Source organism: Sus scrofa, chromosome 3 (assembly GCF_000003025.6).
Source record: "Sus scrofa isolate TJ Tabasco breed Duroc chromosome 3, Sscrofa11.1, whole genome shotgun sequence".
In the NCBI taxonomy this organism is placed as follows: Eukaryota; Metazoa; Chordata; class Mammalia; order Artiodactyla; family Suidae; genus Sus; species Sus scrofa.
In genome coordinates, this window is record NC_010445.4 from 19,774,184 (window position 1) to 19,780,350 (window position 6,167).

Genomic DNA, 6,167 nt, shown 5'->3' on the forward strand with positions numbered 1-6,167 from the left:
TTGGGAGGAATCTCAGAACATCGGTTTTCTCAGCAAAAGGGCCAGTAACACTTCCCACCTCTTAGGGTTGCTGGGCGGTCACAGTCAGCATCCACTGTGCTTAGCCATGGTTGGCAAATAGCAAGTGCCCTGTTTTAAACTGTGACTACAGGCGTTCCTGTCATGGCACAGTGGAAGTGAATCCGACTAGGAACCATGAGGTTGTGGGTTTGATCCCTGGCTTCACTCAGTGGGTTAAGGATCCGGCCTCGCCATGAGCTGTGGTGCAGGTCACAGATGCGGCTCGGATCTGGCATTGCTGTGGCTGTGGCATAGGCCGGTGGCTATAGCTCCGATGTGACCCCTAGCCTGGGAATCTCCATATGCCGAAGGAGCAGCCCTAAAAAGCAAAAAACAAACAAACAAAAAAACTGTGACTACAAAATGAATGCCAGGAAACCACCCTTCTCTCCTTTCTGGGGAAACAAGAAAACCCTCCGGCAAATAGAGACAGTGAAATCTGTAAGTCCACATTCAGCCCCTCTCCATCATTTCTGCAACTCTGGGCAGGATACCTGATTTCAGAAAAGCAGAAGAAAAAAAAATCAATACCTCCAAGCTTGCAGCCAATACCATCTCAGAAGTGGCAATTTCATCTCGACCGCGTGCGCCTGCATCACTGATCGTGAGCTCAACACGAGGGTGGTGACGCGTTTGGGGGTGAAGGGGTGGCTCGTAAAAATGACCGATGCGGATATTAATGATTTCTTCTGTTAATGCGGCGTGGCTGCCCCTGAGCATCCTATTCGTCAGCGTCCAGGAACCCATTAGGAGGAGGCTGGGTGCAAGGCATCGGGGGTGGCGTGGGGATGCGGTGGGAATGAAGATGAATCTCGGAGCACAGTATTGATTGGTTTTGCCAGGAACGGCCGCTTTCTGTTTGAAAATATGGAAAACGAATAAGTGAGCTGGCTTGGTGAACGGTGCCCCACCGGGAGCCCTGGTGCTTCAGCCACGTGTGCCAACAGGCTCTGAGCAAATACAGGGAGAGGCGAGGGTTTGCCGAGAGCGGTGGTGTGGCTTGGGCTGCGGGTCCGAGGACCCTGCCCAGGAGGGCCTTGGGAAGCAGTGGCAGGTGTCCTGGATGTCAGGTGAATTCTCCATCGAATTTTGGCTCTGCCTCCTGCTAGCTGCGGGGCCTTGGACATTCATGCAATCTCTCCGAGCTTGAGTGGCTTCAACTGGCAGGAAGTGGGCAGAAAAGGATCAAGGAGACGATTCGGTCAGATCAGGTATGTCTGCCACGGGCGCTCCCTCCTGTGCTGTGAGGTATTGGGCATGTTTTCTGACCTCTCTGTGCTTCGGATGCCCCTTCCCTCACTCGGCGATAATAACCTTCAGTTATGGAAAAATGGTAGCTTTTATAACCACTCAACATTCCACGAATATTGATTATGCACTTCCCACGTGCCCATTACTATTTTAAGTGCCTAGGGTAGAGCTGTGAACAAAACGGAGAAACGTCCCTTCACTCATAGAATTTATTATTATTATTATTATTACATTATTATTTTCCTATGGCTCTCCCAAATGCGCCACCAACATTTGTTGAAAAACTATCCTTCCTCCCCTGAGTTGCCTTTGCACCTTTGTCAAAGATCAAACTACTTCTGGGATAGTTTGTTGCTAGTAACACAGTCTTTTTTTAAAAAAAAATTATATTTTTGTTAAAGCATAGTTGATTTACAATGTTGTGCCAATTTCTGCTGTATAGCAAAGTGACTATATATAATATATATATAGACGATGATAGAAGATTATATAAAACTATATATAGTATCTATTATATATTATCTTTTTTTTTTTGCTTTTTAGGGCCACACTTGCGGCATATGGAGGTTCCCAGGCGAGGAGTCGAATCAGAGCTACAGCTACTGGCCATGGCCACAGTCACAGCAACGCCAGATCCGAGCCATGTCTGTGGCCTACATCACAGCTCATGGTCACGCTGGATCGTCAACCCACGGAACAAGGCCAGGGATCGAACCCGCAACCTCATGGTTCCTAGTCGGATTCGTTGCTGCTGCGCCACGACGGGAACTCCAGTATTATCTGTATGTATTATCTTCTATCATGGTCTATCCCAAGAGACTGGATTTAGTTCCCTGTAGTAACACACAGTCTTGATTACTGTACCTCCATAGTAAGCCTTAAAAGTGGGTAGTGTAATTTCTCCCACTTTATTCTTCTTTTCTAGCTTTTTCAAGTTCTAATTCCTTTGCCTTTCATTATATGTTGCAAAATAAGCTTGCCTAGGGAGTTCTATTTGGCTCAGTAGTAACAAACCAGACTAGTGTCCATGAGGATGGGGGTTCGATCCCTGGCCTTGCTCAGTGGATTAAGAATCCGGTGTTGCTGTGAGCTGTGGTATAGGTCACAGACACAGCTCAGGTGTGGCGTTCCTGTGGCTGTGGATGTGGCTGGCAGCTGCAGCTCTGATTCAACCCCTAGCCTGGGAACTTCCATATGCAGCAGGTGCAGCCCTAAAAAAAGACAAAAAATAAAAATAAAAATAAAATAAAATAAGCTTGCCTAGATCTACAGAAAAAAAAAAATCTTCCTGGGATTCTGATGGGAACTGTGCTCGCTCAACCTGTATATCGATCTGGGGAGAACTGACGTCTTGACGATGTTGAGTCTTTCAATCCATGAACATAGTACATTTCTCCATTTATTTAGATCTTTTTTGATGTCTTTCATCGCTATTTTGTAGTTTTTAGCATACACCCCCCTGTAATATTTTGCTGGATTTATTCCTAAGCATTTCTTATTTCTGAGCAATTGTAACTGGTATGTAATTCCCGTTTCTACGTGTTCATTGCAAGTGTATAGACACTGAGTTTGGTATGTTGGTCCTGCATCCAAACTCAATTCTTCGTTCCAGGAGTTTGTGCATATATATATTCCTTGGAATTTTTTCCGCAGATAATCATGCCATCTGCAACAGGGACAGTTTTATTTCTTCCTTTCTAGTCTCAATTTACTATCCTTGCATCAGAAGTCCTACCCCCAATGCTTGAAGGAGCCAGGCTGGTGGAGACTGTGGCACATGCGTGCCCTTGCCCAGCAAAGGGGGCTGCTGCCCCTGGCTCTGTAAATCCAGAGCTTCAGATTGTTAACCAATTTCGATGGGAAATTTGCTGCTATTTAAACGTCGGTCAGCTATTCAAATCTGTAAACACTTTGCAGGGCCAGACAAAACACACCTGTGGACCGAACTGAGTTTACACCCGTTTGCAACCGGGCATAATCGGTATTCTTCAACAGAAGCACCTGCTCCTACTGCCTGATGGCTCCAGTGGGCAGGTTCAAGGGTTGTGTTGGGAAGCCTGTGCCGTGGATGCGCACCAGGTTTCCAGGATGGATGAGAGAGCGACTGGGGGCAAAGTTTAAATGGCATCAGAAAGGTTATCTGTGGGATTCCTGTGGCTCAGAACCATCGGGCTGGGTATTTCATCTCAGGGAGGCGAGCCTGGGGCTGTGGCTACAGAGTAATTGGACTGATGACAAGGGAGGGGATGGCAGGACTGGACAGGACAAAACCTGGGAAAACTACAGAAAGTGGCTGAGTTGTCTGGGTGCAAAATAGAAGAAGCGATAGCACAGTGGTAGCCAGGAATGAGTGTCTGTGACATGCTGCATATGATGCAGGGTGCTTCTCTCCCCTCCCTCCCCTCCCCTCCCTTTCCCTTCCTCCTCCTGTTCCCTCCCTTCCTCGCTTCCTTCCTTAGATACAGTATATTCAGGGTCTCCTCTGTGCCCAGCACTGTCCTAGGTGCTCCCCTCTTACTTATTCTTTACATGGTCCTGTAAGCCAGGCATGGTTCCTTCCATCTCCCGAAGAAGGGAACTACATTTGGGGGAGATTCAGTGACTTGCCTGTGGCCCCAGATCCGACTTCAAAGACCATGTGCTCTTGGCACCCTGTGTGCCCTGATAGCCCCATCAGGTACCACACACACCTCTGGTGTATCCTGACAATCTTTGCTTCCAAGAGTGCCAGTTGGGTGGGAGAAATGTAGCAGGAGCAGAACCCCCATGGCTGTTGAATCCATGCATCTGGCAGAATGTGACTCGAGTTGTCTATACAATGGCAGGAGGCATCATCAGGAGGACCAGGGACCATGAGCCCCGTATAACCCATTTACCAAGAGACAGGAAGAGCCCAGGCAGTGCCCTAGCATCTTAAGAGTATTTATTCCCACTCCTGGGGTGATTGGTGGTGAAGGAAGCCTGGGTGTAGGGCTCAGAGAGGCTTTGTCTCTGATTCTGGATGAGAAATTTAACGCCCAGACACCCCAGATGGGTTGGGAAGAGCTGCTGGCTTCATGTCGCACCTTAGTCAGACTTGGCTGGAATAAAGAAGGCTGGATCTTGGGTACAGCTGGTTGGCACTCAGGACCTGATCCTGAGGATCTCTGGGGAGAGACACCCTCCTGAGGCTCCTACTCCTGTTCTGATTTCAATCTGCTTTCTCATAGGTGACTAAGCAAACAGTGGGAACGGAAGGGAGGAAAATGGCTTGAGGAAGAGTCTATTAATCAGGACTCTTTGGATTACAAGTGACAGAAACTTGACTTTAACTTACTTATGCAGAAGAGGGGGTGGGGGCACTTGCGGAGCCAAGAGCTGCAGGGAATAAATTTTGCCTTCAGGCATAGCTGGATCTAGGTGCTCAAACAATGTCTTCGGAATATGTCTCCATCTTTCATCTCTGCTTCCCTCTCTGCACTGGCTTCTTCCTCAAACTGTCATTGCTTTCAGCAACTTGGGGTGACATCAGTTTTAATTTTACTCATCTTATGGAAAGAGACGGATTTCTTCCTGGAGGTTCCAACGAAGGTCCAAGAAGTGGAATCTTTTGGCCTGGCTTTGTTTGTATACTTGCCTCTGAACGAATCGTTGCCAGGACAGGCATGGAATGAGCTGGTTGGCTGAGCCTGCATCACATGCCCTTCCACTGGACTTAATGGGGAGGGGTGACCGTCAGCCTCAACTGAACCAGGAAGAGGTGGTTCCATAAAGGAATCCAGAGATGTTGCTCCCTGGGGGAAACACATACTGGATAGAATCTTTTCCCTTCTGGAGTTAATGGGAATGTTGTCAAAGTCCGGCTTACAAGAGAACTAGGATTTGAAAATATTCTGTGATCCAGGGACAGCTTTGTCGCTTGCCCCTTTCCTGTACATTCTATTTTATTTGTCATGCTCTCTGCAGACAGACGTTCTCTGCCTCTCTGCACACATCCTTGGTCTTGCAGATTCCTACCCTGTGTCTCCAGCCATGAGATGAGCCCATATGGACAAGTGTGGGGGTCCCGATTCCCAAGAGACTAGTAGGGTATCTGTTGGGGTCTGTCCAGCTTCCATCCAAGCAAGCGGTGCCTTGCTATTCCTGCAGGACCTGCCTCATTCATCCTCACTCCACCGCCGAGTCCATGCAGTAGAGGCAGGAATCGTCCCCTCCCTGCCCCACACCTCCAGCTCCAAGAATGAACCTGTGATCCAGACAAGGTCAATCAGAGAGTCCAGGTACTATGATTTTTTTTTCAGGGATGGTCACACGAGCCAGGTACGATCCTGGGCTTTGGCTGGGACTTTTGGGAGAGATATACACTCTTTGTGCTGAGTTGCAAAGGTTGGTAGGATATGAGCCTAGATGGGTAGAGTTCATTTGTGCCACTGAAGAAAAAGCCAACACATATGGACACAGAGTCAACGCAGTCTCAGTGACATTTTTTTTCTTTTTTCTTTTTTTTTTTTTTGAGCATCCGGATCCATCTAAGCCTGAGGCTCTTCCCTCCTAGGATTCTTGTTTGCATGAGCTGGGTCACTGCCAATTTGCTCAGGCCAGTCGGAGCTGGAGGTCTATGGTTTGCAATCAGGAGTCCCTATGAGGGTCCAGAGAGGCTGTGAGGGTCCCACCCTTAGGCTGGTGGTTGTCCTCATCCGGGTCATGTGATCAACATGGCTATGGGTGGAGGGGCAATTTTTAGGGTGGAGGTTTGTCCCCTGGGCCAAGCTTGCTGGTTTGGGAGAACTTGGCAGGTACTCAGAGAGAAGCGGAGCTGGGTGGACCAGGCTGGGGTTTGGAGAGGTGGGGCCCTGGGAGTATAATCTGTCAGGCCT